The sequence below is a fragment of the Bos javanicus genome, chromosome 28, assembly GCF_032452875.1.
Source record: "Bos javanicus breed banteng chromosome 28, ARS-OSU_banteng_1.0, whole genome shotgun sequence".
In the NCBI taxonomy this organism is placed as follows: domain Eukaryota; kingdom Metazoa; phylum Chordata; class Mammalia; order Artiodactyla; family Bovidae; genus Bos; species Bos javanicus.
Window position 1 is genome coordinate 47,035,617 of NC_083895.1, and position 23,189 is coordinate 47,058,805.

Sequence of the window (23,189 nt, forward strand, 5' to 3'; positions counted from 1 at the left end):
GCTCTCAACATGTGAATCCTCTGACCCAATTATGCCACTCTGAGGAAGACATGGTATTTTTAACATCAAAAGTCTATAAACAATCTAAATGCTCACATAGGGGATTGGGTAAATCATGGTGCGATCATATGGTGGAATGTTATGAAACTTTTTAAATGAACTAAATAGACCTGTATGTTCTGATATGGAAAACTTCCCAAGATACATTGTCAAGTTAAAAAAAGGAAGGAGGCCCACAAAAGCACTGCGCTATGCCACCACTTGCACGTGAAAACGTAAACACGTAAACACATTAGTAAACGCCTGCACGTGCGGAGAGTGTGTCTGGACGCTGGCAGCACTGACTGCATGTAGGGAGGGGGAAATCGGTGGCCAAGAGACTAAAAAAGGGCACACAAACCATTAAAATGTGTGCATGGGTGTGCACATGTGCACGCACATATAAGCAAAAGAAACATTAAAGTTCCCAGAAAACTTTTGCTGCGGTTGTTTCCATTTTGTAAGATCATGGGTGATTTTCCTTTTCTCCTGTGGTGTTCTGAGTTCACAAATATTTCACAATGAAAACGAAAGTGCCTTTTAAAAAGCAGGATTTGTGTTTTTTTCCTTCTAAAATCTTCAGCCATCTCCACCAAACAGAAATACTTGGCCAGTTCCCTCAGTGAAAAGGCACCTTCTGCTTGCATGGCTCTCGGGAAATGCCCCGATCTCCGTGCTCCCCTGTGCGTTGAGGGTCCCACCTCCCCGATGCTCTCTGCAGTCCTGCAGCCCTAGGCTCCCCGGTTCGTAATGCCCTGCAGGCCAGAATATTTGGGGGCAAGAGTTCCACTTATTGTTTCTCTCAGGTAAAGGCCTTCCCCAAATGGTGCTATCAGAATTAAAGACTTGGAGCTATTTTGGTTGCATTCTTGGCCTTAAGAGACAGGTTTCCTGTTAATACTGCTTTGACTCAGATTGTTTGGGTCTTTGCAGCAGGAGACCAGATTTAGATCAAACACACAGGATCCTCCTGCTGAAACAAGAAGGGCCTGGAACACCCAGGGAAGTCAAAGTCCCCGTGTGTTAGAGGGTGGGAAACGGGATCGGGGCACTTTCTCTGCTGCCTTGGGGGGCCCCAGTGAAGAAAGGCCCGCCTGCTCGGAGCCATTCAAAGCCAAGGCTGCAGGGACAGCAGCCTACAGGTCAAAGCATCCTGGGCGCCCCACAGAAGGCAGGTCCAATGCCTCTAGCCCTGGGCCAGGATAAGGACACCCGCTCGGCTATCTTTGGAGTCTTAGCAGGAGCCTCCTTCAGGGCTATTTAGGGCCATTGGTTGGGATTACTTGAGTTGATAGCTAGGAAGCCTGGGAATATGGGACCAAAGAAGACAAGAGGGAGGGTCTGTCCTGGCCCCTCTCAAACTGAGTCAGTCTGGCAGATGCTCCCATACAGGCAGGAAGGATGCTGGTGAAAAGCCTGGGCATTGGAGGGGGAGTGGGCACCAGAGGCAATGAGCAGACTTGGCTGCCCCAGCCCAGGTGGGAGACAGGGATCCTCATGGGTATGTTTGTGAGGTAGCTCTCAGGACACCCCACCTTGGACGAGCCCCAGACTCTGAAGCAGGTGAAAGTTACCAAGCTGGTAACCAGAGCCCCCAGGGAGACTGAGTGCTCTAAGTGGGACCCACTCCTCATTCCATGTGTGGGCTCCATATGCCCCTTCACCACGGCTGAGGGAGTAGCTGTAGCATCTGACTTTTCACAAGAAAATTCATTTTCACAGAGTTGGTCCTGATTAACAATGAAACCTTTAAAATGGTCTCAGAACTTGGCTGCAACCAGCTGACATTTTGCTTCTGACAGAGCCAAGCGTATTTGTTTCCAAGGCCTTTCCCTTTGAATCTTTGTTTGAATGTAGACCTGGCATCTGCACTTTCTGTTCTGATGGGATCTTAAATCATCCAGTGACCGCGGGGAGGTGGCCAGTGCCGCCCAGCCTGAGCCTCTCGTAAAAGGGGCGACTCTGGCCCAGAGGCAGGAAGCTGGTGTTCACCAGCAGTAAACAAACAGGATTCCAAGGACTGAGTGCAGATCTTTCTTCTGAGACTAAGGGGGCCTGGCCAAACTGTCTTCTCCCATTGTAGATGACAAGCTGTGAAGAAAAGTCTTGACGCTTGGCAAAAGTTCCCCTTCCCTTGTAAAGCTAATAAAAGAAAACTGTGTGTTAAAACAAGCTAGCCTTTTTCCTAACAGTCCTGCTTCATGAAGCCACTGCTCCAAATGTCAAAGAAATGTCTGTGCCTCAGTGAAGCAAGGAGACAAAAGTAATACAGCAGGGTAGAAAGAATTCAGATTTCAGGAGCATGGCCCTTCACACATAGATATGTGAAAATGCCTTTCTCTAAGGCCTGAGTTCTTTGTATCAGAGGTCCTCACTTTAAGCTCCATGGAGCATACGTACTTATGGGGACAATGACCCTTCCTCCAATGCAGGGTGTGCCAGGTTGTCTGAAGCTCACCAGTTCACCCCGTTCCCTTCACCCGTCATTGGCTCAGGGTTAGTCATGTGACAAGCACCCAAGCAGGGTATGTCTCACAGCTACTGTTTAGAATGCTGGAGTTTTCCACCTTTCCTCTGACATTGTAGCATGGAGAAGTAAGCTGGGGTTTTTTTTTGCATCAGGAGGAAAGTCACTCAAGCCAGACTTAAGCCCAGAGTTGGTGGGAAAGTAAAAAGGCACAGCAGCTTTGAAAAAGTCTTGCAATTCCTCGAAAACTTAAACATGCGATTACCATCTGACCCAGCAACTCCACCTCTAGATATACATCAAAAGGAATGAAAGCAAGGAATCGAAAAAATACATGTACACCCATGTACAGAGCTGCTTTATTCACAAAATATAAATCACAAAAGCCAAAAGGTTGAAGCAACCTAAGTGTCCATCAGGGGATGAATAAATAATATGTGGCCTATAAATACAGCAAAATATTATTCAGCATTCAGAAGGAAGGAAATCCTGACGCATGCTACAACATGGACGAACCTTGAGGACATTACGGTAAGTGAAATAAGTCAGTCACAATAAGACTAATACTGTATAACTGCACTTATAAAGTTCCCAGAGTAGTAAAATTCAGAGAGACAGAAAAGCAGAATGGTGGTTGCCAGGGGCTGCGGGGAAGGAGGAGCGGGAAGTTACTTAGTGGGCAAAGAGCGTCAGCTGTACAGATGAGAAGCATTCTGGAGAAGGGAGCAGTGGCTGCACAGCAAAGTGAAGGCATTTAATGCCACTGAACTGCACACTTGAAAATGGCTAAGATGTTCACTTTTATGTTTTGTGTATTTTACCACAACTTTTAATTTAAAACAAATTTAAAGAGAATTAATCCCACACACACATATGGGATGACCAAGCTGAGAGAGCAGAGAAATAGACCTGGTGTCTCCAAAGCTGACCCCAAAGGTGATCATCTCATGTATTCCCATGGTGTTTAAACCTGTCGGTTTTAGTCCTTCTGATGGTTATGCATTAAGCCAACCTCACTGCCTTATTATACGTGAAAGAAGACACGACCATTAGCTTCTAGAAAACCAAGCCACCCTCTTCTCCATCAGGTAAGGCAGAGGATTTGTCTAAATGAGAGAGCAGCCTATGGATGACACACTGCAGCACCTAATACTCTGTTAATCCATGGATGTCACTGAACTTCACCCTCTGGTCTCACGGGGTTAAACAGAATGGGTGCCAAGGCAGCAGTGGCACAGAGCAGCCCAGTTAGACTCCCACCAGCTCTTCTTCCATCATCTGCCATCTTTATACTCTTCTCTCTTCCTCATTCCCACATAGCTACTCTACGGCACTAACTCTGGACTCCACTCTCCAGCCTAAACTTTACAATGCCATAGATCAGTCGATAACTTCCTAAGTGCCTCAGCTAGGTCTGGCAACCAGCTCCCTCTCCCTTCCCCTAAAGCGGACCTCCCTTAGCACTCTCCTAATACCCCGAGTACACCCCTTCCATATGCCATGCCTTCTTTCGCCTATGTTTCTAAGTCATCTCTCTCCGTCTTTCTCTCATACTCACTCTTATGTTCAGCTTCTTTCCCACCATCTATAAACATGCTCAAGTCTTCCCGTTTCCCATGATTAGATCAATTCATTTCTTGACTTGTTATTCCCTTCTAGCTGCCACCTTATCACTCTCCTTCCCTTCCTAATCAAGCAACTAAACATATTTGTCTGTGTTCCTTATCTTCGTTTCCTAACATTTCCAGCTGATGACAGTCAGACTTCCAGTGCCAACCACTCCCATGGAAACAGTCTGTTAAAAATGGCACCAACATCTTAATTGCTAAATCCAGAGGATGCACTTTCTAGTCATCCTCTTGCCTGAGTTCCCTGTCACATGTGTTAGGGTTGCCTTGGTAACTCCTGCTCCAGTAGCTTCTGGCACAATACTGCTTAGAGGCTGTCCGCCTACCTCTCTGACACTCTTCCCAGGGCCCCTTGGTGAGGTCCTCCCTGGGAGGCTGCACACCTAGGCAGTCATGCCCACTTCAGTCTTCTGTCTCCACACTCCACAGCCATCCCAGTGACTCCATCCAAGCCCCCATGCGCAGGAAAGTGCTGACTCAGCAGGTCTGGTATCTTCAAACTGTGCACCTTCCAAAGAAAGCTCTGACCTTTGCCTGCCTCCTAGAAAATAACTTCTGAGCCCTTGGAATATCCTGTCTGATGACAGTGTCTGTTTTTATGGGCCATGCCAGATAGTTTATGCTCACAATATGATGTGTGGTAGGCTTTTTGGGCTACGCAGTATCAATATGAACTCTGAAGGGGCTGGAGACTAAGTAGCTGAGGTAAGTCATGTGGCCATCCCATATTTAATCTGACCAATTCCCCCAAATCCCTGAACATTACGGCTCTGGTGAGACTCCCTGGTTGGCAACCATCCACAGGTGTTGTCACACATCACTGCTGGGATAAGTAAGTCCCACCTGCACAGATGCACTGGAAGGACAACTCAAAGCTCCTGCCTGGACTCTGCCCTCGCAAGTTCTGAGCTTTGCTGACGTTGTCTCCTCCTTTCATTGTCATAAACCCTAAGCATGAGTATGACCTGGAATCTTCTGATCTGTAGTCAGATGCATTATCCATTGTGCCACTGGCCCTGATAGCTCAGTTGGTAAAGAACGGCAATGCAGGAGACCCTGGTTTGATTCCTGGGTCAGGAAGATCCCCTGGAGAAGGGATGGGCTGCCCACTTCAGTATTCTTGGGCTTCCCTTGTGGCTCAGCTGGTAAAGAATCTGCCTGCAATGCAGGAGACCTGGGTTTGATCCCTGGGTTGGGAAGTTCCCCTGGAGAAGGGAAAGGTCCCCACTCCAGTATTCTGGCCTGGAGAATTCCATGGACTGTATAGTCCATGGGGTTGCAAAGAGTTGAACACAGCTGAGCAACTATCACTTTCACATGAGCATAACAGCTGTTCTGAGTTCTGTGAGTCCTTCTAGTGAGCTTTTCTGTTGAGCCTGAGGGTGGTCTTGGGAATGCCTCCGACACACTACATCAAAAGTCATATGCTGATGACTCATGAGGCTATGTTTTTTTCCTGTCCACCCTTCCTGAGCACCAGTTCTATAGAGACACCACAACTGGGATGTCTTAGTTGTGCTACAAAGTCAAACTGTCCACACTGTACCTCCTAATATTCTGCTCCAAATTCAGTTCTCCTTGTGTTTTGCCACAAATTTGTGGCAAAGTCTGTGCTGTGTTTAGTCATTCAGTTGTGTCTGACTCTGCAACCCATAGATTGTAGCCCGCCAGGTTACTCTGATCTGTAGTCAGATGCATTATCCATCACACCGCTGGCCCTGATAGCTCAGTTGGTAAAGAACAGCAATGCAGGAGATGCTGATTTGATTTCTGGGTCAGGAAGATCCACTGGAGAAGGGATAGGCTACCTACTCCATTATTCTTGGGCTTCTCCAGGCAAGAAAACTCAAATGGGTTGCCATGCCCTCCTCTAGGGGATCTTCCCAACCCAGGTCTCCTGCATTGCAGGCGGATTCTTTACTGGCTGAGCCACCAGGGAAGCCAAAGAATGCTGGAGTGAGTAGCCTTTCCCTTCTCCAGGGGATCTTCCCAACCCAGAAATCAAACCAGGGTCTCCTGCATTGCAGGTGGATTCTTTACCAGCTGAGCTACCAGGGAAGCCCCAGCCATGTCTAAAATCTGGTGGTTAACTTACACTCCTACTTTTCCCTTGTTTCCCATGCCTCACCTGTCAGACCTACTCAGCGACATCCCCAGATTCTTCCCTTCTTTCCACACCCACTGCCCGCCTTGATGCAGGCCCCTACCACCTCACATGGGCCAGGAGAAGAGTGCTCTCTGGATAGGTCTCCCTACAATCAGGTCACAGTCTTCCAATTACCCCCACCTAATGACAAAATGAACTTTAAAAAGAAAAACTAGGATTCTAGTTCAAGAGGGTAAAATAAATATTAATGTATAATCAGTATAAAAACAGTATGAGCTTAAAATAGTGAGGAGAGGGCTTCCCTGATGGCTCAGTAGTAGTGAATCTGCCTGCCAATGCAGGAGACATGGCTTTGATCCCTGGTCCAGGAGATCCCACATGACCCCATATGCCATGGAACAACTAAGCCTGTGCCCCACAGTTACTGAGCCTGTGCTCTAGAGCGCAGGAGCCTCAACTACTCAAGCCTGTGTACCTAGAGCCCATGCTCTGCAACAAGAGAAGACACCACAGTGAGGAGCCCACGCACTGGAATGAAGAGTAGCCCCTGCTTGCTGCAACTAAAGAAAAACCTTCAAAGCAATGAAGACATGTAAAGCCAAAAGTAAATAAATAAATAAAATTATTAAAAATATTAATAAAATAGTGAAAAGAAAGGCCATTAGTGAAAAGGACATTTCAACAATTTTTTGACTTAAAAAGTGAGTAAGAGAAGGTTAACAGATAAATCATGATAAAGAAAGATTCACCCCATTGCACAGCCCTCAGAGAATTCTTATTTCGGGTTTCAATGTCTCAGGAGTTGATTGAGGGTGTTTTTTTAAAGAAAGTGAGCTTGAGGCCACTGCAGTGAGGATGAAGACTGAGCTTCTCTTCATTCAGGATCTGGAAAATCTACGCCCAGCTTCTACTCTCACGCTATGAACTTACACATGTTGTTCAGTCGCTCAGTCAGTCCAACTGTTTGTGACCCCATGGACTGCAGGATGCCAGGCTTCCCTGTCCCTCACCATCTCCTGGAGTTTGCTCAAACTCATATCCATTGATTTGGTGATGCCATCCAATAATCTCATCATCTATTGCCCCCTTCTCCTCCTGTCCTTAATCTTTTCCAGCATCAGGGTCTTTTCCAATGAGTTGACGCTTCACATCAGTTGGCCAAAGTATTGGAGTTTCAGCTTCAGCATCAGTCCTTCCAATGAATATTCAGGGTTGATTTCCTTTAGGATTGGCTGGTTTGATCTCCTTGCTGTCCAGGGGACCCTCAAGAGTCTTCTCCAGCACCACAGTTCAAAAGTGTCAATTCTTCAGTGACATCTGCTCACTGCCAGTTCCCTGTCACAAACTGAGAGTATCCAGCCACACTGGCCTCATCAGGAGAGAATCCCACTTGTAGAAAAGACAGCATGAAACCTCTATCAACTACCTGCACCATGGAACTGAGTCCTTTATTCCTAAGTATGTGCTATTTGACTTGTTACCATGGGAACATGTTAATTTATACTATTTTGGCTTAAAATATTGCTGCATAACTGGTTTAGGTACTTTCCAATTTGAAATCCTTCAGTGGCTTTGCATGGCCTACAAGTTAAAATTCCAGCTGCTTTCTTGGCATCATGAGCCTCCTACTCCAGACCTTGTTCTCATCAAGCCCCAGGGCATCTTACGTTCTGTACATACTGACGAGCTAACAGTCTTGTGCTTCTTGCCTTTATTCATGCTACTCTCTCTGCTCAGAATACACTTCTCCCTATCCTTTCCCTTGGGCAAATGCTAGCATATCTCAAGATTTAGTCCAAGTGAAGTGTTTAGTGGCAGCCCCCTCTTTTCTAAAACTATGTAAAATCATTCCCTTCCATACATGTTCTTGTCAGTGTCCCTGTGACACTTTACTGCACTTATAAATTTACTTGTCTGTACTTAGTACTACTTTGTACCTGAGAGCACTACCCATATCCTGTATGCCTAGAATACAGGAGGACTTCAATACATCCCTAATGGATGAACAGGTAAATGGCATTGCAGGCTGAGCTTGACATTTACTGTGGGTCTCTACTGGCTCCATCAGTTGTCTTATGTAAGCAGCATTTTATCCATCAGTGAAAAGAAAACAGTGATACTAGCTACACTGTAGGACTTCTGTGAACATAGTAACAGCAGAGAAAATTTACCTATAGATGAAATCAAATACCAAGACACCTTACCTATTTCTTTTTTTTTATTTCTTATATGATATTATACATGTTTTAACGCCATTCTCCCAAATCATCCCCCCCCCCACCTCTCCCACAGAGTCCAAAAGACTGTTCTATACATCTGTGTCTCTTTTGCTGTCTCGTATACAGGGTTATCATTACCATCTTTCTAAATTCCATATATATGCGTTAGTATACTGTATTGGTGTTTTTCTTTCTGGCTTACTTCAGTCTGTATAATAGGCTGCAGTTTCATCCGCCTCATTAGAACTGATTCAAATGTACTCTTTTTAATGGCTGAGTAATATTCCATTGTGTATATGTACCACAGTTTTCTTATCCATTCATCTGCTGACGGACATCTAGGTTATTATAAACAGTGCTGCGATGAACATTGGGGTACATGTGTCTCTTTCAATTCTGGTTTCCTCAGTGTGTATGCCCAGCAGTGGGATTTCTGGGTCATACGGCAGTTCTATTTCCAGTTTTTTAAGGAATTTCCACACTGTTCTCCATAGTGGCTGTACTAGTTTGCATTCCCACCAACAGTGTAAGAGGGTTCCCTTTTCTCCACACCCTCTCCAGCATTTACTGTTTGTAGACTTTTGGATCACAGCCATTCTGACTGGCGTGAAATTGTACCTCATTATGATTTTGATTTGCATTTCTCTGATAATGAGTGATGTCGAGCATCTTTTCGTGTGTTTGTTAGCCATCTATATGTCTTCTTTGGAGAAATGTCTATTTAGTTCTTTGGCCCATTTTTTGATTGGGTCGTTTATTTTTCTGGAATTGAGCTGCAGGAGTTGCTTGTATATTTTTGAGATTAGTTGTTTGTCAGTTGCTTCATTTGCTATTATTTTCTCCCATTCATACACCATGACCAAGTGGGCTTTTTCCCAGGGATGCAAGGATTCTTCAATATCTGCAAATCAATCGATGTAATACACCACATTAACAAATTGAAAAATAAAAGCCATATGATTATCTCAATAGATGCAGAGAAAGCCTTTGATAAAACTCAACATCCATTTATGATAAAAACTCTCCAGAAAGCAGGAATAGAAGGAACATACTTCAACATAATAAAAGCTATATATGACAAACCCACAGCAAACATTATCTGCAATGGTGAAAAATTCAAAGCATTTCCCCTAAAGTCAAGAACAAGACAAGGGTGCCCACTTTCACCACTACTATTCAACATAGTTTTGGAAGTTTTGGCCACAGCAATCAGAGCAGAAAAAGAAATAAAAGGAATCCAAATTGGAAAAGAAGAAGTAAAACTCTCACTGTTTGCAGATGACATGATCCTCTACATAGAAAACCCTAAAGACTCCACCAGAAAATTACTAGAGTTAATCAATGAATATAGTAAAGTTGCAGGATATAAAATCAACACACAGAAATCCCTTGCATTCCTATACACTAACAATAAGAAAATAGAAAGAGAAATTGAGGAAACAATTCCATTCACCATTGCAATGAAAAGAATAAAATACTTAGGAAAATATCTACCTAAAGAAACTAAAGACCTATATATAGAAAACTATAAAACACTGATGAAAGAAATCAAAGAGGACACTAATAGATGGAGAAATATACCATGTTCATGGATCGGAAGAATCAATATAGTGAAAATGAGTATACTACCCAAAGCAATCTGTAGATTCAATGCAATCCCTATCAAGCTACCAACAGTATTTTTCACAGAGCTAGAACAAATAATTTCATGATTTGTATGGAAATACAAAAAACCTCAAATAGCCAAAGCAATCTTGAGAAAGAAGAATGGAACTGGAGGAATCAACCTGCCTGATTTCAGGCTCTACTACAAAGCCACAGTCATCAAGACAGTATGGTACTGGCACAAAGACAGAAATATAGATCAATGGAACAAAATAGAAAGCCCAGAGATAAATCCACACACATATGGATACCTTATCTTTGACAAAGGAGGCAAAAATATAGAATGGAGAAAAGACAATCTCTTTAACAAGTGGTGCTGGGAAAACTGGTCAACCACTTGTAAAAGAATGAAACTAGAACACTTTCTAACACCATACACAAAAATAAACCCAAAATGGATTAAAGATCTAAATATAAGACCAGAAACTATAAAACTCTTAGAGGAGAACATAGGCAAAACACTCTCTGATATACATATTTCTAAAATTCATTTTTATAAGCACTCTGCAAGATGGGTTCTATTATCTCCATTTTATAGTTGATAAAATTATTGTTCAAAAGTTGAGTGAAACAGTCATTTTAACATCTAAAAGCGGAATCCCTTGGACAAGCAGGAAATCAAACCAGTCAGTCCTAAAGGAAATCAACTCTGAATATTCATTGGAAGGACTGAAACTGAAGCTCCAAAACTTTGGCCACCTGATACAAAGAGCTGACTCATTGGAAAAGACCCTGAAAGATTGAGGGCAAGAGGAGAAGGGGACAACAGAGGATGAGATGGTTGGATGGCATCACCAACTCAATGGACATGAGTTTGAGCAAAGTCCAGGAGATAATGAAGGACAGGGAAGTCTGGTGTGCTGCCATCCATGGGATCCCAAAGAGTCAGAGGCAACTGAGTGAGTAAACAACAGCAACAAAGCATTTCTGTTATACCCTGGGCAGTAGATGGAAGCCAGCTCTCTTCCCTATCCCACTCTTTTCTAAGACACTCATGAAGTAATGGAAGAGAGAGGGAAGGCATAAACTTGGTTCAGGAGACTACACAGCAAAGAAGTTGAATTTGTTAACAGTTTTATAACTTTCAGGAAAAGATATCTCCCAGACCAATGTAAAAATCATGACCATACAATACAGGGATTTTCCCTAGGCAAGTGAATCTAGGCTCAGATTAGAGGGTTCATGCTCCCCCCACTTCTCAGGTAAGCTCTTAATTACAATCTCTAGAAACTGGTCAGGTTCTTTTCATGCCAGCGAGATTTTTTTCTCCTAAGGCAATTTTGTTAGATTGTAGTAATGATGAGTTACAGTAGTAACGACATAGCAGCCAGAGCAATAGTACAGCAGAAAGAGGAGGAGAAATGATATTAACTGCTGCTGCTGCTGCTAAGTCGCTTCAGTCGTGTCCGACTCTGTGTGACCCCAGAGACGGCAGCCCACCAGCCTCCCCGTCCCTGGGATTCTCCAGGTAAGAGCACTGGAGTGGGTTGCCATGGCCTTCTCCAGGTATTAATTGAGTATATACTAACTGCCAGATCCTGTCTAAGAATCTAATATTACTAACAGTAATAGTATCAGCAGTAGTATTAGCAGTGATCTCATACTAATTACCATGTGTCAGGCTCTACTCTAAGCCCTTTACAATTATTAGCACCTTCTACTCCTATGAAAAAATCACCATTATTATCTACATGTTACAAGTAGACTTCCACTTATGACAAACAGGGAGTAACAAGACTTTGACTTGACCTCTTGTCTGAACCAACAACAACAAAAAATGGAACAATAACTTCCAAGACACTATATAACAGGTGGTGGAGGGCTGTGGTCCCTGAGAGACAGGGAAGAAATGAGGTGCTTCCTACGACTGTCCCAGCTTACTAGTGGCCTCTCCAGCCACGGCAGGGAGATGGAAATCAGATGGACTCCCTAAGCTGAGGAGACAAAGCACTCAACAGGCACCAGCTACACTTCCTCTTGAAATATCTATGCAACAGCACTAAAAGTGGGGTTTCTTTTAATGTCATAAACCCATGAATACAAAGAGAATAGGGAAAAAAGGCAAAAACAATGATATTTTACCAACTAAAGGGTGATACTAACTGGTAACTAACTTTTGAATCTGAGAAAAGTGACTTTTAAGCCAGCCATGGGATTGGAAATATGCCACCTGATTTACACCATTGAACTCCAAACAGGCTCAGGAATTAAAGCACCAGAGAAGACAGTGAAGTGGGGTGATGATAGGCTAACAACAAGAGAACTGATCGAAAGTCTATTTAAAGAAAGTTAGTCCCCATCTCCCCACAGATCTCATCTCTCATTAAAAGTGACAGTAGCTGTCCTCCCCAACCCAGCAGGCATTAAGACATATATGCCCTAGAGAGGATAACACAAGATGTGTAGGCCAGGAGACAGTATGTAGAGCTAGAGGTGAGTTTCTCATACTGAAAACAAGGAGATTAAGTAAACTTTAAATACCAAATGCTGAGACCCAGGCTTGACCCAGGCTTCTTCTCTCTCTTGCCTTTTTCTGGCAGCCAGGGCTTTCTGCCCGCAGACAGAAGGTCACAGAGCCTTCTCTGGCTAGTCTACCAGCCCCAAAGGAAAGACTATCAAAATGGACCAGCCAAATCACCCTGCAATTAAGCCAGCTTGTTAATAAGCATATTTGTGTCCCATTCTTAGGTATGTGCACACAGCCAAGGTTGAGAATAACAGCCAATATTTATATTGCATTTATTAATTGCCAGGAGCTATGAGGTAGGTAGCATTACAATTCCCACTTTATAGATAATGAAAGAGAGACAGAGAGATCAAGGAACACGTCCCAGCCACCACCATTGGAAAGGGTGGAATTGCAGAGCCCACACTCCTCTTCTTGGTCATATACTGCTGTTGGTGTTTTCAGTGGATCCTTTCCCTGCCCTGCACAATCCCTCTTGGCCTACAACCATGCTGCCAGGCCTCCTGCACCTCTAGGTGTCTCCCACACAGCCGCCTTCAGGAAGCTCCTAGGATGAGCCACCTCAAATGAAGCAATAAGCCGAAAGAGAGGAAGAGGCAAAATATGGATCACAGGAGACTCAAAGCAAGAGGAAGGCGAGAGGAATTTCAAGATGGTGATGCCAGCACACCGAAAAGGCCGTCTTTCTAGACCAGAGCAGCTCCTACTGCTTCAGGAACAGCATTCTCTAGAAAACTTCATGGAGAAATCCCTAATTTGTAAGAGCATATTCAGAGGAGACACACACATCTAAGGAAGAGTGTGGGGTGGTATTAGTGATACCAGAGAAAACTAATCAAACAAACAAAATAGTTTTTAACTACAGGGAAAAACAGTGCAAGAGGGAAAATAAATTCATCTTAATTTATAAAATGGCTCAATTGTGAGTAATGTTTACATAGCCCAAACAATATAGACACTGGGTATTAATCCAAAGATAACATACTGTAAGTACATTTGGAAGAGACATGAAGGGAAGTATGAATTCATCCAAGAGGAGGAGTAAAGAAATGGCTAGCATCTCAGCCTCCACATCAAAAAGTCAACGGATAATACTTACACGCAAAAAGTCAGGGGCTAATAGGCAGTGTGTTTGGTAGAAATACAAAACAAGCAGCTAAAAGAAAGGCAAGACCTTTGAACTATCTCACTCTTTTTTAAAAAGTATTTAAACAATTTTTAAATAAACAAAACATAGTAGGGAAAAAATCCATTTAAAATAGCAACAATAACGCACGCCAAAAAGGAGAAGCCCTAGAAATCAGTTAGCACAAATATGCACATCTTTGATACATAAAACTTTAACGAATAACATGAAAGAAAATCTGATTAAATAGAAAACCATGTCTTTTTCTAGGAAAACTAAACATTTAAGGTCTAAATTCTCCCTAAATTGATCTAGACATTAACATGATACCAATAAAAATGACAAAAATACTTGGAAGAGGGGCACCTTAGTCTGCTTGGACTGCCGTAATAAATACCATAGACTTTGTTAAGGTAGTTTAAACATCAAACATCAGTTTCTCACAGTTCTGAGGAGCTGGAGGTCCAAAATCAAGGCACTGGCAGGGCTGGTTCCTTGTGAAACGTCCCTCCTTGACCTGCTGATGGCCACCTGATTGTGTCCTTCACTTGACCTTCCTCCTGAATACATGTCCTCCCAGTGTCTCTCTCTTCTTATAAAGGACGAAGACCTCTTATGACCTCATTTAACCTAAAGTGCCTCCTTACATGCCCTATCTCCAAATACAGTCTTACAGAGTCAGAGCTCAACAAGTGGACCTTGGGGCGACACAATTAGACCCGTAACAGCACGAATCTGACAAAGAGTAAATCTGTCAGTGAAAAACAATTGAGAATAACCAGGAAAAAATACTGTTTAAAAAAGAGTGATGGAGTAGCAAAAGAGAAATGTACAGAACTCAACCTACCTGATATTAAGTTGGACCACATTAAACTGCCATTTTACATCAAGAAATGTTTGAATATTGATGATTTCATACATTTCAATAAAATTTATTCTAAAGCTATAATAGTTACAAGTTTGCGAAGCCAGAAATAGATCCAAATACACATATGAATTTAATAAATGACAAAGTACCACTGAAAACAATGAAAGAAAATATGGTGTATTCAATAACTGGCATTTTGACAGGTGACTAGTAATGTGAAAGTGGATTTTTACTTCATTCCTTAAAACAAAATACTTTAAAAGTCCTGAAAATGGATAGTGGTGATGGTTATACAACTTTGTAAATGTTGTATGCCACTTAATGCCACTGAATTGTGCACTTAAAATGGTTTAAAATGATCGATTTTATGTTATGTATCTGTCACCACAGTAAAAAAAAAAAAAAAAAATGGATGGGTGTGGACAGAGAAGAGAGCATGCACACAGGAAACTCGGAGGGAGGTAAGCCATCCACAGAGAAAAAGGTGACTGCCAACACCTGTCAGTCCCACAGCACAACCCTAAAAGCCAAGTAAATTCTCCTAAATGTCAAAGTTCTGCTATCATCTAACTCCTGTGGTCTGTGGATCACAATGCAGATTCTGATGCAGTATGCCTACGTGTGGCAACCCACTCCAGTACTCTTGCCTGGAAAATCCCACGGATGGAGGGGCCTGGTGGGCTGCAGTCCATGGGGTCGCACAGAGTCGGACACGACTGAAGCGACTTAGCAGCAGCAGCAGGCCTACGTGAGACCAGAGATTCATTTCTAACAAGCTATTAATACCAGATGATGCCTGGACTTGCAAAGTTACAGAGTTACGAGTCTCAACTTTGACTGAACACTGCAATCCAGGGAGATTTTTAAAATATTACTGGGTAGGGCCTCTCCAGACCAGGAATTAGAACCTCTAGGGGTGAGGGCCAGATATGTTATTTTTGGAGTTTCCCAAGCTGGTTCCAATGTGCAGCCAGAATACAGAACTGCTAATGTTGAGACACAGATATGTTTGAAAAGTAGAATATCTGTGTTAGTAAACTTTCTTCCTGATTCCCAAAGTTTCCTTTTTCTGTGGGAGAACTGGGTCTCTCTCCATCTTTACTCACACCATATGGGAGATGGAAACTTGGGAAGAAGTTTCCCAAACTGTTCAGCTCTGCGTTTTCTATCTTGGGAGCAAGGCTCCCCACAGAAAGCACACCTTTCCATGTTCCTCTATGACATGACCCAGCGGTTTTCCAAATGGGATCTCCAAACCAGCAGCGTCTGCAACATTTGAGAATGCAAATTTGAGGTCTTCATCTCACACCTACTCAATCCGAAATTCTCAGGCTGAGGCCCAACAGTCCATGTTTTCACAAGCCCTCCTGGTGATTCTGATGCTCACTCGAGGTTAGGGAAGCACATTCGAGGGCAGTTCTGTCTGGGACTGGGGGGAAAATGTTAGATTCCGAACTTCAGAATTAGAAGCTCCCTTGGCTAACAGACCTAAAGCTACATCCTCCAACCAGATTTTAATCAGTAATAAAGGTGATGATGTGCTCTTCAGAATAATAGTAATAATAATATTTAAGAGAAGCAAATAGTTTAAAGGAAAAAATGAAAGCATAAATGCAGTTTTGATGGTTTTAGAGTATGAAAGCAAACCGAGAAGCTAAAAGGAAGACTAAATTTGTCTACATACAAATTAAAATCATTCACCAGTCAATCCACTGGTATTTCAGTGGATTGTAAACAAGATCAAAAGTGAAAGTCGGGAACTTCCTGGTGGCTCAATGGTAAAGAGTCTGCCTGCCAATGCAGGAGACATGATCCAGAAATCTTCCCTGATCCAAAGATCCCACAGACTGCAGAGAAACTAAGCCTGTGCACCACAGCTACAGAGTCTGTGCTCTCGAGCCTGAGAGTAGCAACCACTGATCTCACAAGAGAAACCACTGCAGCGAGAAGCCTGAGCACCGCATCTAGAGAGGAGCCCCAGCTCAACATAACTAAAGAAAAGCCCGCACGGTAATGAAGACCCAGTACAGCTGAAAATAAGTAAATAATTAAAAAAAAAAAAAAAAAAGGAATGTGTGCAAAAAGAAAGTGAAAGCCAATTTGTGTAAAAAAGTGTAATTGCTTAGAAATCAACAAGCAAAGAAAACCAGCCCAATGAAAAAGCAGGCAAATGACTCAAAGACAGTTTAGAGCTTTGCTGTTCACTGTGGTGTCTTGCAGCATGTAATTGACCCAAATTGAGGTCTGTGCTAAGTGTAAAAAACACACTGAATTTAAAATACTTAGTGGCAAAAATGTAAAGTATATCTTTAATCATTTTTATATTGGTTATATGTTAAAATGATAGTATTTTAGATATATTAGGTTAAATAATAGCTATTATTAAAATGGATTTCACCCATTTCCTTTTACTATTTTCAGTGTGGCTTCTAAAAAACTTTAAATTATATATGTGGCTTGCCTTATATTTCTTCTGACAGTACTGACTTGGAAAATAAGAGATACTGATTGTCATAGATTTATTAACAGGAAAAAATATGATTCAGCACTGGTTAGAGTCCAAATATGTGTGGCATTTTGAAGAATAATGTTAAATATCTATTAATATTATAAAAACACGTACTATTCAACCCAGAAAATTTCCTTCTAGGATTTTTTTCTACAGAACCACTAGCCTAAGTGCGTAAAGACATGTAAAAGAATGCTCATCGCAACACTGTTTAAACTAAGGAAGAAGGGCCCCAGGCAAGGGAATGCTCTAAGTGCCTGAATAGGAGAAGCTTCAGAGAAAGATTGGCCAACGAGGCCTTCTGATCGTCAGCCTCAAGAGGCTTGAAAAAAGACTCCGATAGGGCATAAGTCCTGCTGCAGAGGCAGTCCCTGTCCCTGCACACTTGGCACCGCCAGGGTCCCTGCAAGCCAAGAAGCTGTGCCGCCTTCATGCTCGACTCTCACTGGGGCAGAGATGACGCAGGCAAAAACGTCTTGCATCTGTGTGCGCAGGGTCGCTTCAGTCGTGTCCGACTCTTTGCAATCCTATAGACTGTGGCCTGCCAGCCTTCTCTGTCAGGGAGAGGGCTTCTCCAGGCAAGAATACTGGAGCGTACCGGCCAATACTGGTTGTCATACCCTTCTGGAGCACTATATTTCCTGCTGCCCTAGCCACCAATCCCCCTGAGTACCTGGTGCTGCCAGAACCCCTGCGACCCAGGCAGCTGCACCACCTCCACACCTGGCCCTCACAGGGGCAAACCAAGCCTTCCAGGGCAGCCTCAGGAGCAAACCCCAGTGGACAACCCACAAGCAGAGGTGGAAATAAAACCACAATTGAAACCCAGGGGCAGTGTGGCTAAGGAAGAAGACCCAAAACTTTCCCACCAGCTGTACAAGCTGCAGATTAAATCCACACGATCAACTAAGCAGATTCTATGTCTATGGAATATGTAAAAGGTCATTGAGAGCTCCCACAAAAAAATAAAAAAGGATAGCTCTGATAACTGTGGGCATTGGCAGCAAGAACACACAGGAGTAGGACCAAGTTGGAATCTGAGCTGCCCCCATGGCAGGTCCAGAGAGCAGCACAGTGTTGACGGGCATGCAAGGGAGGTGAGGGGCACTGTGACTCCCAGTGAGGGAAAGGACTCTGACAGCACTGACTCAAGAAAAATATTTATTATTCTTATGTTTTGATTTGTTTGGTAGATTCTTTTGGATTTTTTCTCTTTTTCCCCCCCTTTCCCCTCCCCGCTCTGCTGTAGTTATCAATTTTATTGGCACTAAGAAATCCAATTAAGCTTTTGGTTTTTTTGTCCTCAGTCACATTTTTTATTGTCACATTAACCTCTGCCTCTACATTGGGCTTTTGCAGTTCTGTGGAGTTTTCCTCTCTTTTTTTCTCTTTTCTTCTTCTTCTTCTTTTTTTTTTTTCTTTTTTGTTCTCTCTCTTTTTTTTTAATTTAAATTTTAATTTTTTAAACCTATTTTTTTCCCTACATTTATTACTTTGTTTGCTTTTCCTACTGTTCTTTTCCCCTTGAAGTTTCTCTTTGATGTATATAAATCTTCTTTATCTACCTCTGTTTAACTTTGCACATCTATTCTTATTTTCTTTTCTTTCTCTCCTTTCCTCTCAACATATTTGTTAGTTTTATTTTCATTGCTTTATTCCCCAATTGGCACCTTCTTTTAGTTTTGTTTTCCAGTTTGTGCTTTAATTAGTTTTGTTCTGGTAAATATAACTTTTGGTTTCTTTCATTCACCAGGTCAATCTATTTTACTTCACTTTTGTTAGACTGTTTTGATTTTGCTTATGGGTGTATGTGTATATGTATATATTCAGACACTTTTTTTTTTCCTATAAATCTTTTTTTTAAAATTTTATTTTATTTTTAAACTTTACAATAGTGTATTAGTTTTGCCAAATATCGAAATGAATCCGCCACAGGTATACCTGTGTTCCCCATCCTGAACCCTCCTCCCTCCTCCCTCCCCATACCCTCCCTCTGGGTCGTCCCAGTGCACCAGCCCCAAGCATCCAGTATGGTGCATCCCTCTGCCTCTACATGGAGCTTTTGCAGTTCTATGGAGTTTTCCTTTTGTTTTCCCTTTTTTCTTTCTTCTTCCAATTTTTTTCTCTTTTATAATTTTAATTGCCTTTCCTACTGTTCTTTTCCCCTTGCAGTTAACCTTTCAGTTCAGTTCAGTTCAGTCGCTCAGTCGTGTCTGACTCTTTTCGACCCCATGAATCGAAGCACACCAGGCCTCCCTGTCCATCACCAACTCCCGGAGTTCACTCAGACTCACATCCATCGAGTCAGTGATGCCATCCAGCCATCTCATCCTCTGTCGTCCCCTTCTCCTCCTGCCCCCAATCCCTCCCAGCATCAGAGTCTTTTCCAATGAGTTAACTCTTCCCATGAGGTGGCCAAAGTACTGGAGTTTCAGCTTTACCATCATTCCTTCCAAAGAACACCCAGGGCTGATCTCCTTCAGAATGGACTGGTTGGATCTCCTTCAGAATGGACTGGTTGGATCTCCTTCAGAATGGACTGGTTGGATCTCCTTGCAGTCCAAGGGACTCTCAAGAGTCTTCTCCAACACCACAGCTCAGAAGCATCAATTCTTCGGCACTCAGCCTTCTTCACAGTCCAACTCTCACATCCATACATGACCACACTTTGCATATCTATTCTTTCCTTATTTTCTTTCTTTCCTTTCCTCTCAACATATTTGTTAGTTTTGTTTTCATTGCTTTACTCCCCACTTGGCACCTTCTTTTAGTTTTGTTTTCCAGTTTGTGCTTAAGTTAGTTTTGTTCTTAACTGGTAAATAGTATTTTTCCCCTTTGTTTATTGGGTCAATCTACTGTACTTTGTTTTTGTCGGACCGTTATCACTTTGCTCATGGGTGTATATGTGTATGCATATATTCCATTATTTTAATTATTTGCCTCATTTTTGTAACTGCAATTTGTCTGGGGTTCGTCTTTGGTGTCTCTTTTTTGGATATTTGTTTTAATCTCACTTAATGCCATAAAAAACCACTTGTGAAATCTTTGTTCCTGACCATAGATCAAGCCCTGAGCCTTTGGAGAGGGAGCACTGACTCCAAGACCCTAGACTACAAGAGAACTAACCCTAGGGAATAGCAGATAGTGAGAACTCACACAAAGGAAACCACTGGAATACAAGACCCAGCATCACCCAACCATCAGTATCACCCTGTGCCAGATGCCTCATCTAAACAACAAACAAAACAAAAATATAAACCCAGTCATCAAGAGACAGGCTTTCCACCTCACTCAGCCTTGCCCGTCAGAGGAAAAACAAACAAAAACTCATCACAAATCTCACCCGATACAAAGCTCAAACAAACCACTGGAGCAACCTTAGGAGGGCAGAGACCAAAAGGAAGAAAGAAGTCAACCTTCTTCAAGGAAAGAATTCAATTTTCCTTGAAGCCTGGGAAAAGAAGACCTCAAACACAATTACTTAAAAAAAAAAAAAAAAGAAAAGGCAGAGAAATTCTGCACAAGCGAAGGAGCAAACTGGAAACACAGAAGTCCAAATAAATTAAGAGGATACAGGCAAACTACCTGAAAAAGAATTCAGCATGATAGTAAAGACGATCAAAAACCTTGAAAACAAAACGGAAAAAAACGCAAGAATCAATTAACAAAGATGTAGAAGGATTAAAGAATAAGCATACAAAGACAAACAACACAATTATTGAAATTAAAAATACTCTAGAAGGAAGCAATAGCAGAATATCTGAAGCAGAAGAATGAATTAGTGAGCTGGAAGACAAACTAGTGGAAATATCTTCTGAAGAGCAGAATAAAGTAAAAAGAATGAAAAGAGCTGAGGATAGTCTCAGAGACCTCTGGGACCATATCAAATGCACCAACATTTGAATTATAGGGGTCCCAGAAGAAGAAGAAAAAAAGAAAGGGTATGAGAAATCTTTTGAAGAGATTATAGTTGAAAATTTCTGCAACATGGAAAAGGAAATAGTCAAGTCCAAGAGGCACAAAGAGTCCCATACAGGATAAACCCAAGAAGAAACATGCCAAGACACATACTAATCAAACTGCTGCTGCTAAGTCACTTCAATCGTGTCCGACTCTGTGCAACTCCATGGACTGCAGCCCACCAGGCTCCTCTGTCCATGGGATTTTCCAGGCAAGAGTACTGGAGTGGGGTGCCATTGCCTTCTCCAACTAATCAAACTAACAAAGCCTAAACACAAAGAAAGAATATTAAAAGCAGAAAGGGAGAAGCAACAAGTAACATACAAGGGAAACCCCATACACTTAACAGCTGATCTTTCAGCAGAAAATCTGCAGGCCAGAAGGCAATGGCAGGATGTATTTAAAGTACTGAAAGGAGGAAACCTATGACCAAGATTACTGTATCTGGCAAGGATCTCATTCAAAATTGATGGATAAATAAAAAGCTTTTCAGACAAGTAAAAGTTAACAGAATTCAATATCACCAAACCAGCTTTACAACAAATGTTAAAGGGGCTTATATAGTCAAGAAATACAAGAGAAGAAAAAAGATCTACAAAATCAACCCCACACAATTAAGAAAATGGCAATAGGAACATACATATCAATAATTATTTTAAAGGTAAATGGATTAAATGCTCCAACCAAAGACACAGACTGGCTGAATGGGTACAAAAACAAGACCCATATATATGCTGTCTACAAGAAACCCACTTCAGACTTCAAAACACATACAGACTGAAAGTGAGAGCATGGAAAAACATATTCCATGCAAATGGGAAACAAGAGAAAGCTGGAGTACCAATCCTCATATCAGACAAAATAGATGCTAAAATAAAGATGATTCCAAGAGATGAGGAAGGACAGTGCATAATGATCAAGGGATCAATCCAAGAGGAAGACATAACAATTGTAAATATCTATGCACCCAACACAGAAGCACCTCAGTACATAAGACAAACACTAACAGACATAAAAGGAGAAACTGACAGTAACACAATAGTAGGAGACTTTAATACCCCACTCACACCAATGGACAGATCATCAAAACAGAAACTTAATAACGAAACACAAGCCTTAAATGATACATTAGATGAGATGGATCTCATTGATATCTTCAGGGAATTCCATCCAAATGCAGAAGAATACACTTTCATAAGTGCACATGGAACATTCTTCAGGATAGACCACATTTTGGGTTACAAATCAAACCTCAGTAAATTTAAGAAAATTGAAGCTGCGTCAAGTATCTCTAGCCACAATGCTATAACACTAGATATCAATTACAAGAAAAAAAGTGTAAGAAGCACAAACACATGAAAGCTAAACAACACATTTCTAAACAGCCAACAGGTTACTGAAGAAATAGAAAGGGAAATCGGAAAATATCTAGAAACAAATGGCAATGAAAACACAACTCAAAACCTATGGGATGCAGCAAAAGCAGTTCTAAGAGGGAAGTTTATAGCAATACAATCCTACCTCAAGAAACAATAAAAACGTCTAATACACAACTAACTTTACACCTAAAACAACTGGGAAAAAAGAACAATAAAACCCCAAAATTAGTGGAAGGAAAGAAATCATAAAGATCTGAGAAGAAAAAAATTAAAAAGAAATGAAAGAAACAACAGTAAAGATTAATAAAACTAAAAGCTGGTTCCTTGAGAAGATAAACAAAATTGACAAACCTTTAATCAGACTCTTCAAGGAAAAAAGAGATAAGAATAAAATCAACAAAATTAGAAATGAAAAAGGAGAGGTTACATCAGACAATGCAGAAAAACAAAGGGTTATAAGAGACTATTGTGAACAACTACATGGCAACAGAATGGGTAACCTGGAAAAAATGAACAGATTCGTAGAAAAGTTCAATCTTCCATGACTGAACCAGGAAGAAATAGAAATTATGAACACCCCAATTATAAGCACTGAAATTGAAGCTGTGATCAAAAATCTCCCCAAAAACAAAAGCCCAGGACCAGATGGCTTCACAGGAGAATTCTATCAAACATTAGAGAAGAGACATTGCCTATCCTTCTAAAACTCTTTCAAAAAATTGCAGAGGGAGGAATACTTCCAAATTCATTCTATG